The sequence below is a fragment of the Crinia signifera genome, chromosome 9 (genome assembly GCF_055691185.1).
Source record: "Crinia signifera chromosome 9, ASM5569118v1, whole genome shotgun sequence".
NCBI classification, from domain to species: domain Eukaryota; kingdom Metazoa; phylum Chordata; class Amphibia; order Anura; family Myobatrachidae; genus Crinia; species Crinia signifera.
Window position 1 is genome coordinate 99,778,022 of NC_139225.1, and position 11,489 is coordinate 99,789,510.

At 42.8% G+C, this 11,489-nt stretch overlaps 1 pseudogene; it reads right to left on the reverse strand.

The window, feature by feature from the left end:
- Nucleotides 1–10,045: 10,045 nt before the first annotated feature.
- Nucleotides 10,046–10,163, reverse strand: LOC146039892 (5S ribosomal RNA; annotated as a pseudogene).
- Nucleotides 10,164–11,489: the final 1,326 nt, after the last annotated feature.

Genomic DNA, 11,489 nt, shown 5'->3' on the forward strand with positions numbered 1-11,489 from the left:
ATTACCCACTGACGAAACCAGCAGAGGTTACAATCGGGCCTTTGCATACCAAACACTCTTTCCTGTTGGCTGCAGCGGCCCCGACTAACCTTCTGGGTAGAGATTTACTATGCAAAATGGGATGTGTCATCTATTGCACCCCCGATGGGGTATTCCTGGACACTCCTAAAAATCTTACACAAGAAGTGCAAGATATGCTGGACAGTCCTCAGAGGCTAATGTTGTGTTCTACTGTTGTAGAATCAAATCCATCTAGGGTAGCTGAAATTACAGCACAAATACCGGGTTCCCTTTGGACTAAAGATGGACAGGACGCTGGGCTAATGGCAAATGTAGCTCCAGTAGAAATCCGCTTAAAAGAAGGCAGGATAGCCCCAAAAATACCGCAATACCCTTTAAAACCTGAAGTTGAGCTAGGAATATTTCCAGTGATCCAACGATTGCTCCAACAGGAAATCCTAGTTAGAACTTCCAGCACGGCCAATAGTCCCATCTTTCCTGTGAAAAAGAGCGGGGGGAGGGGCTACAGACTAGTGCAGGATTTAAGAGGGGTAAACAAGGTAGTTGAGAGCCAATTCCCCGTAGTGCCAAACCCAGCTGTCATCCTAATGCAAATCCCACCTCATTGTACTCATTTCACAGTCATTGATTTGTGTTCAGCATTCTTCTCCGTCCCTTTGCATCCTGACAGCCAGTATCTGTTCGCCTTTACTTACAGAGGAGTACAGTATACCTGGACACGACTCCCCCAAGGATTCATAGACAGCCCCAGCATCTTCTCCCAGGCCTTGCATGATTGTTTACAATCCTTTCAACCCATGAGTGGTTCGATACTGATACAATATGTTGATGACTTATTGTTGTGTTCTGAGTCACTGGAGTCATCAGTGGATGACACTAGACAGCTGCTGATGCATCTCTCAGAGACAGGACATAAAGTATCAAAGGATAAGCTGCAATTATGCCAGACCAGGGTTAAGTATCTGGGCCACTGCCTTACCCAAGGGCTGAGACACCTCACCGACGACAGAATCCAAGCGATTCAGAATATGGTACTGCCACAGACCCAGCATCAGATCCGTACGTTCCTAGGCATGTGTGGATACTGTCGCAACTGGATCCCAGGTTTCTCTATTCTGGCATTACCACTACAAGAGATGGTTTCCTCAACTAAGCCAGATCGGGTCTCTCATACTGAGGAATCTGAGCTGGCTTTCGAGGAACTAAAGGTGAGCCTAACAAAGGCCCCAGCACTGGGAATGCCAGATTATGGGAAACCCTTCGAACTGTACGGAACTGAATCAGGTGGGTGTGCGGCAGGAGTGCTTGTACAAAAACATGGTGATGCCAACCGACCAATAGCGTACTACAGTGGCCAGCTGGACACAGTAGCACGCTCACTCCCAACTTGCTTACGAAGTGTGGCTGCAATAGCACAACTAGTAAGTAAGAGTGAGGACGTAGTGTTGGGACACGATTTAACTGTTCATGCTCCCCATGCTGTCTCTGCCCTCCTAAATTCTGCCCAAACACGTCATGTGTCCTCAGCACGGTTCACTAAGTGGGAACTGGCGCTGATGGCCCCAGTAAATATTACCATCAAAAGATGCAACACACTAAACCCAGCCACATTCCTTCCTCATGTGCCTTCCAAGGCACAAAGGGTGGAGGGTGATGGGAATGTTGCTGAATATGGTAAAGCAGAGTTTAGTGAGAGTGAGGACAAACATGATTGCATGTCCTACCTGAATCAGACCTTCACAGCACGTCCTGACATAAGCGACAGCCCATTAAGTGAGGTAGACATAACCTTATTCACAGATGGTAGCTGTCATAGACAGACGGACACGGGAGAGCTGTGCACAGGTTACGCAGTAGTAGATGGAGAAGGTATTGTGGAAGCTGAACCCTTGGGACCACCTCACTCAGCACAAGTAGCGGAACTGGTGGCACTAACCAGAGCATGTGAACTGGCCCAAGGAAAATCAGTCAACATATATACCGACTCCAGATATGCTTTCGGAGTAGTCCATGATTTTGGAGCCCTATGGCGCCTCCGAAATTTCATGACGGCGGCTGGCACACCAGTGGCGCATGCGACATATATTAGGAGACTTCTGGGAGCTATTCAGCTTCCAGACAGAGTGGCTGTTATCAAGTGCAAAGCTCACACATCAGAGAAGGACCCGGTGTCACTTGGTAACAGCCGCGCTGATGAGGCAGCGAAAAGGGCCGCATGCCCTGTAAATATTTTCACCCATCCTACCAACCTTTGTACACTGAACATAGTATCCACATCCAAACTGATAGACATGCAGAATTTGTGTTCCCCACAGGAAAGAGCAGTATGGAAGTCGAAGGGATGTGGCCAAGAGTCTACCGGACTTTGGAGAGATGGACACGGGAAACCAGTGGCCCCCAGAGCATACCTTCCTAGTCTAGCCGAGGCGGCCCATGGGCTGACACATCTTGGGAAGGAAGGTATGTGCAAGCTGGTAAAGGCCTACTGGTGTGCACCAGGGTTCGCTTCTCAAGCAGGTAGAGTGGCAATGTCATGCCTCACCTGTTTGAGGAAGAACGTTGGAAAAGCCATCCCAACAGAGCCATCCCACATCCCTCCTACAGAAGGCCCTTTCCAGGTAATACAAATCGACTTCATACAGTTACCACCCTGTAGGAATTTGAAATATGTATTAGTTTGTGTTGACATGTTTTCTAGCTGGGTGGAGGCTTTCCCCGCTGCCTCCAACACTGCTACCTTTACAGCAAAGAAAATATGTCAGGAGTTTGTCTGTAGGTATGGTATCCCAAAGGTCATTGAGAGTGACAGAGGCACTCATTTCACAGGAGAGGTCTTCCAAATCATGTGTAAACTCCTGGGGATTAATAGTAAACTTCATACTCCATATCGTCCCCAGGCGAGCGCCAAAGTTGAGAGAATGAATGGTACTATTAAGAACAAATTGGGTAAAGTTATGGCTGAAACAGGGTTGTTATGGCCAGAGGCACTGCCTATTGTGCTGTATAGCATTAGGACCACTCCCAGGACTCCGCTCAACTTGTCCCCCTTCGAGATATTGTTTGGTCGGCAGCCACACATCATGATAGACCCACAGGATGATCTCAAATGTAACAATGAGCTAACTGTACAGTATCTCCTAAAGCTAAACAAACAGCTAAGGGAGCAACAAAAGCAGCTGAAATTACTGAACCCTGATATGCCTACAGAGAATTGTCATAATCTTAAACCAGGAGACTTTGTTATGATCCGAAATTTTTTACGCTCAGGTTGTTTGATAGACCGTTGGGAAGGACCGTACCAAGTTTTGTTGACCAGCACTACATCAATTAAAGTCGCAGAGAGAGAGACTTGGATACATTCGTCCCACTGCAAGAAAGCCAGTAACCCAGAGTCCCAGTGTGCAGAGAGCGAGAGAGAAGAAGTGTCGCTAGAAGCATTGTTTCGGGAACACTGAGAAGCAGCCAAGGTCGAGCAACCTGAGCGAACAAAGGTCTAAGAGCAGAGCAAAATAAAAGTCCCCTGGTAGAGATGATGGAAGGACTCCAAGCAAAAGGTTCACAGCTATGCATATATGTCTTTGTTTTCTTTCTGTGTTCTTTTATTCACCCAAAGATACTCGGTGGCTGCCACATCCTAGAGCGATCGGAGCGGAGTTCTGACAGTGTAATAATGGACCCAGATATGGGTGAGGTAGAATCCCTAAACCAGCTTGACACTTTGCCCATGACAGGAGAAGGTAAAAGGTATGAGGGAAACGTAGTTCAAGGGCTATGTGATGAGTTATTGTCTGGTGAGTACTGTGTCTGTAGATATTGTCAACCTAAAATGGAAGAAGAATGCATCCAGCGATGTCAGTCGACAAGTAAGGCAACTACCGGCCGACATCCCTTGAGTGATTACCACTCACTAGTGGGTAAGGTTTTAAACCAAACAGAATGCTGGGTGTGTTCACAAGTGTTACATAAAAGGAGTAGTGTAGGCCTAGTCCCATACCCGCTTAATATTTCAGAGATAAGCGTATTAAATAAGGGGAGGCCATTGGATAAGAGATACCTGTATACCAGGTCCCCTAGTCTTAGATTACACCCATACCAAGTGGATAAGTCCCTGGTATGTATGAACTTCTCGAGTTCCAGAGCGATTGGTACTTGGGAAGTGACATGGCATAACCAGACAATAACTTACTCCCAGCGTCCAGATGGAGAGCCTATTGATAAAGAATTGTTGTTAAAAATCCGAACCAGTGGGAGACACTATAAATATGTCTACACGGTGAAGAGAAGTAAAATGATGGCCGGCAGAGTATCAGCCGGCTACTGTAATGTAACCCTACAGCCAGAAATCTGTGAGGAACAAGTCAGGGAACAGGGGACGGGGATGTTCTTATGGATAATGTGTGACAAGATCATGAAATACTCTGTCCCCTATTTCCTCCCTGACGATGTTTATTATATTTGTGGTAGGAGGGCGTACAAATGGCTCTCCATGAACTACGTTGGTATTTGTTATCTAGGCAGAGTGTTACCGGAAGTGATGACCCTCACACATGATGAGATGATGAACATACACAGAGGTATTTCTCCTCCTTACACTCATACCCATTATGACCAAATCCATAAAAGGGATTTAACCATCAGGAAAGAACCCCTAGCTTCCGAAATGATACACGAGTCGTTCGGTATCCAACTCCTCATTGCTTTAGATATCACCCATACCGCCAGAGGAGTCATAAATTTTAAATATATACAAGCATTAGCCAGCTTGATAGATAACATCACTGAGATTTATGATGACACCTTTAGATACACTGGAAAAGAGTTGCAAGCATACAAAAGAGAGCTGGTCCAACATCGGATGGTGTTGAACTATCTGACAGCTATGACAGGAGGATATTGTGTCACCCTTTCTACACAGTTTGGGGTGAAATGTTGTACATACATCACCAACAATACTGAAGACCCAGAAGAAATCATCGATCACCGGATGGATGAGATTCTTCAGCTTAAATGGGAATTTAGAAGGGAACATAATATCAGCCTGGCAGAAATAGGTAACAAAGTTAGTGAATGGACCTCCTGGTTGAATCCAATGCACTGGTTCTCTGGTTTAGGAGAATGGGCGCAAGGGATCATAGCTAGCATAGGAAAACTCCTTCTCTGTATCGGTGGTGCCATCATAGTCTTTGTGCTATTGTTCAAATGTATAAAGGTGGTGACCCGGGGAAAGACAAAACGTACCGAAATCATGAGTGTAAGAACGAGAGATACAGAGGAAGACCAGGGTTTGGTATATGACCCTAAAATCGAAACCACCTCCCTTTAAGGAAACCATATTTGTGAACGTGTATATGTTGTAACCACCCCTGTTTTTATTTTTATCCCAAAATTGTACATTATCCTTCGTGACCCTGAGTAGGTTGTTCGATAAATGCGGCCCATCGTTTATCCATGATCCTGGATCAGCCGAGAGCAGATGGCTTACTCCCCTTATATGTTTAATTCATGTATCCCAATTTCTCTGTTAGGATTATGAATTTCTGTACTGTCGTGTGAAATGTTTTTATATTGTAACAGTTTTATAATTACTGTTAAAGGGTGGACTATGGAAGTCGAGTTACACACACGCCATTTTAGGATAGTATGGCCGCCATTTTGGTTCGCAGAGTTGCGCAAATAAAGTTTCCATACCCGAGTATGCGTGGCAAAGTGGACCAGAAGAGTAGCCATACTATCACACATAAATTCATAAATACATACTGACCCTAAGTAAAATATAGTTAAAGGTTTAGAACGCCACACATAGCTTAGTTAGCCCTGCATACACCTATCTGTATCGTGTTTAGTACCGTTCCATTCAGCTCATTATGCGAAGTATTCCGGTCATTGCGAATATATCGCAATGTACATTGCCCGAGAGATATGGACATAATCCATACTCCAGAGACAGTTTCTGTTGTAAGTAGTTAACAAAGGAAACTAGCTCAAACCGGTTCTTATCCTTGCTGACGCCGAAACCACCAAACAAAGGACTCTTAAAGTTTACTCCCCTGCACCTGGTCAGACCAGGTACAGCGTCTAACCTCCAATCACAGTGGACCGGACATATGATCCCTGACCAATGAGAATGGCCTTTGACCTCCCCCTTCTGACCCTATAAGATAGGCGACCCGGAGCAGGCTCGGTCACTTCGGCACAATTACCTTCCCTGGACCTTCCTACCGGACTATCGCTCATTCCTGAACGATAGTGAGCTCTGACCGGACTGCGCTTCGCATACTAGAGTGAGACGGGTAACGGTTGCATTTATCACGGTATTTATCCTTGTAGTTATTGTTGGCTGATTGTGTTTTGTATTTGTATTCTTTCCCCTTAGCAGAGTTTGTTTAGTATTCATTGTTATTGTATTGTATCACTTGTTATACCTGTTTATTCTTATTTCTGTAACCCCCTTTTGTCCATTAGGGACTTTAATACAATCTTTTACGGAGTTCTAACCTCCTTACTTCTATTCAGTGGTCGTGTCTAGTTATTCGCATAATAGCGATAAGGTACATTAAGGACTCTGTCCTTACATTGCGGACTCTGTCCTTTAAGGTATATTCGCACAATTGGAGACAAAGTCCTGCGAAAGGATCTCTTATTAAGGTATCGGTTCTTGGTGTATAACATACAATAGACTGTACGCTGCGCTGCGCTACGTTTTGTTCGCACGCAGTTAGGTATAAAGGGTACGTTGGTTGCGGACTTATTACGTAACCAACGCTTTTCACTTATCGTCACTCTGGTTATATTTTAATCACCATTAACAGTATGTATGTATGAGAGTGCCAGAGTATGTATGTATGTATGAGAGGGCCGGAGTATGTATGTATGTATATATGAGAGTGCCGGAGTATGTACGTATGTATATATGAGAGTGCCGGAGTATGCACGTATGTATATATGAGAGTGCCGGAGTATGTACGTATGTATATATGAGAGTGCCGGAGTATGTACGTATGTATATATGAGAGTGCCGGAGTATGTACGTATGTATATATGAGAGTGCCGGAGTATGTACGTATGTATATATGAGAGTGCCGGAGTATGTATGTATGTATGTATGTATGTATGTATGTATGAGAGTGCCAGAGTATGTATGTATGTATGTATGAGAGGGCCGGAGTATGTATGTATGAGAGGGCCGGAGTATGTATGTATGTATGTGAGTGCCGGAGTATGTATGTATGTATGAGAGTGCTAGAGTATGTATGTATGTATGAGAGTGCCAGAGTATGTATGTATGAGAGGGCCGGAGTATGTATGTATGTATGTGAGTGCCAGAGTATGTATGTATGTGAGTGCCGGAGTATGTATGTATGTATGAGAGTGCCAGAGTATGTATGTATGTATGTATGTGAGTGCCGGAGTATGTATGTATGTATGAGAGTGCTAGAGTATGTATGTATGTATGAGAGTGCCAGAGTATGTATGTATGTGAGTGCCAGAGTATGTATGTATGTGAGTGCCGGAGTATGTATGTATGTATGTATGTATGTATGAGAGTGCCAGAGTATGTATGTATGTATGTATGTGAGTGCCGGAGTATGTATGTATGTATGAGAGTGCTAGAGTATGTATGTATGTATGAGAGTGCCAGAGTATGTATGTATGAGAGGGCCGGAGTATGTATGTATGTGAGTGCCAGAGTACGTATGTGAGTGCCGGAGTATGTATGTATGTGAGTGCCGGAGTATGTATGTATGTATGAGAGTGCTAGAGTATGTATGTATAAGAGGGCCGGAGTATGTATGTATGAGAGGGCCGGAGTATGTATGTATGTATGTATGTGAGTGCCGGAGTATGTATGTATGTATGAGAGTGCTAGAGTATGTATGTATGTATGAGAGTGCCAGAGTATGTATGTATGAAAGTGATGGTGTATGTATGAGAGTGCCGGTATATGTATGTATGATAGTGGTGCTGTATGTATGTGAGAGGCGGTGCATGTATATATGTAGATGCGAGGTGGAGGATGGACTGCCACTCATGGGCCTGTCCTTTGTGCATGCCCCCCAGGCTAAACTTTGCCAGCCAGCCCCTGGGCTTGCCATAAGGTTATATGCTGTATACTGTGTGTACCTGCCATAAGGTGATATGCTGTATATGTACCTGTAGAAGATCTTACAAAATTGCATTCCTTTAAATGCTAATATTTAATAGTACATTTTTGTGAGCATTCTCTAAAAATATTTAGAATTGAGTAATTGGCCTCATTAATCATTGTATGCAATAACCATATTCTAGACTGTGGAGCTGCTAATGTTAATAAGTAAACCTGCTGCCCAGGATAGGCTGAAATGAGACACCCACCAGAGCATTGCAGACTCATTTGCAATGATGTACACATTCGCAGCCTGTACCCAAATACAGGGAACATCAAAGATAATATATAAGTAGATTCACTGTAATGTGCACCACGGTGTGTTGTACAGGTATTGGTAAATAAGAGTTCAGTCCCATATAAGCCACTCTCCCTGGATTTGTGGGGTGTCAGTCCGAAAACAGTGGTGGGCTGTTTAGGGTAGATTGGTGAAAGACGAGGTTTGGACTTGAATAGCGACTAGCGTGCACAGATTGGATGGAACAATATTTATAAATAATTGGTTCAAAATTGACTATACACAGGGGAGAAAGTACATAAAAAGCGGTATATATATATATATATATATATATATATATATATATATATATATATATATATATATATATATTGTACATAAGAAGAATGGGGGATATATTAATAAAAAAGAGGCGGATATATCAAAAGGAGGAAATAAAATATTTTTAAAAACATGTGATCATAAAACAATCAATTTTTTTTTATATCTAATGTAATATGCAAATAGGAAGTGGTGTTCTTTTAAAAATAATTGCTTATCTTAGGCAGTGCGGTGAGAGGCAAGTGACCAAAGTTTTCCCAACATGTTTCGTCCTTCCGGACTTCATCAGGGGTGTTTCGTCCGTCGGGACTTCATCAGGGGTAAGGGACACAATGACTGGAGCTAGTTTTATACCTGGGACTAGGTCTGAAGTGCTGCCCACCTCGTTAGAATTAGTTGTACATAAAGGGATAAATAAAATAGTATAAAATTCATGTATTATGTAGTGCATGCATCACATATGTCATACTGTATATCTTAATAATTTGCAAAAACTAGTGTGTTAAATCATTAAAAATGACACATTATTGGGGTGAAGTGTGTCAGCTCCATTAGAATGGAGCGTGACATCACTTCCTCCACACATCCGTAATTCTCTAATACGCATGTGCGCTCAGTTCTTTTGGTGATGAGGCGCCACACATCTCCCAGTTGAAGCACCACCCTTCCTCTTTCCGTGTGTCGCTAGTGTGCATATGCACAGTTCAATAGGCTGAGCCGCAGCTGGTTGCCCGTTCTTCTGGGATTCTGATGTCACTCAGCGTCTTGGGGGTTGCCTAGGTGATGAAGCTGCACATGTGCAGTGATCCTCTGTGTTTGTATACCGAATGGGAGCCTGTTAGTTTGATGGGATTTCACTTCACACGGAAACTGGTGCCATGTAGTTGTTGATGCCAATTTTTAGGAAGTTCATTTTTTCAAAAGATGTTTTATCCTCAGGAAATGGATAAGAAATAAATATATAAATAAATATATCTAAAATATATCTAAAAAATATCGGTTTGGGGATTATAAAAAATGGTGGTGAATACATTAAGCCTCATGCATGTTTTAAAATGAAGTATATATATATATATATATATATATATATATATATTTATATAAATTGTCTAAGCAGAACATCCTTTCTATAAGATCAATTGTATAAATATAGGTATATCTGCATATATTTAGTCAGAGAGTGTTGGCTAATAATAATATGGTAATTATATGTAATGTTAAAAAGAAGTAGTGAAAGCCAGGGAGAGTAATATTTTTGTGAAAGATTTTATTTATGAATTTAGTAGGTAGATACATAACATACACATCTCTCCACTGATGTAATATTACAGCACCCGATATTCCTGGGAGGTCCCCCTGCCCAGTACTATTCAGGCCCATCACTGCTTAGCTTCCAAGTTCGGGTTTAATTGGGTGTACCAGTGAGGTATAACTGTATGACTTTTAGACAGAGATGTATGTGCAAGTATTGCTTCCACCGATAGTAATCTGAGTCAGAAGGAAAATTAGATATACAGTATAGACAGTATAGAGAGAGGAATATACTTTTTCAACTTAGCTGCCACATATGGACTTCCCAGGTGTTCACCCAGCCTGGTACTGCTTGGTGGAGGTTGGTATAGCATGTTACTGACCACTGGGAAGGAGGTTCTTCTATTTGTTCTGGAGGACTTATTATAGAAAAGGACCTATTTCATTGCTTTCATTGAAGCCTTCTGGATGTAAACTGTTTAGTTAAAATATCCAGTAAATTTCTCTGCGTGATAGAAGGTTTGATAGATCTCCTCCTCTATCCCCAAGGTAACAAGTTCAATGCCTCTGAATGTTATTTTTTTTACGGATCAGAATTGTGGTGTGTACTTAAATGTTGAGAGACTGCATGTGTCTGTATCTTGTTTTTGATGTTCCTTAAGTGTTCCTGTATGCGGGTTTTGAGCCATTTAGCAAAGGAGGAGGCGTCAACCCGGCGCCCAGGTCACCAGATGGTTGACGCCTCCTACATTGCTAGACGGCGCCCAGGTCACGTGACTCTCGCGTCACTAGGCGTCCGTAACCTAGCAACGTGGCAGATGCGGCACAGGACGCTCGTGGGGATCCTGCCGCCCTCACCGCCAATACCGGCAATCGGCGGCAGATGGGGGGTCCCCCGGGCATCCCAAACCGCATTGAGGCCACCACAACTTTCCTTATAGGAGGAACTTCTCAAGAAAGATTTACAAAACATACTGCTGCTATATATACTGGGCTCTGAATCCCAGTCCACACTTGCTCCTGAGGAAGCCGGACACACATATTATCCAGGGTTGAGCTGAGACCAATCATTTTTGGACCTCTACTAATCCATCCTCTCCCACCGACGGTTTGTCACTCCTGTTTCATCTGGACTTCAAAATTTGGAATATCTACACCATTCCTAATAATCCAGCTACAAAAGGAGACTACAGTATATGCCAAATAGAGAGGCCTGAGCCCTTGAAATTATCGGGCATCCAAAGACATTTGGGGTCACCACTCTCTGGACACACAAAATCATTCCAGGAGACACAATGGATGGTAATATAAAATTATATTTCTTCAACTAAAAGCCATCATGATGGATATCTCAATTTAAAATCCCATATATCCCTGTGATATTTTTTTATCTTATTGCTCAATTTTTTTATCTACATTACATGTATTATATATTTTTTATTCATTTCATATTTGTTCTGTGATAGATGTACATCAATTGTGATATTAATTATTAAATAATTATTCTTTGAGAAC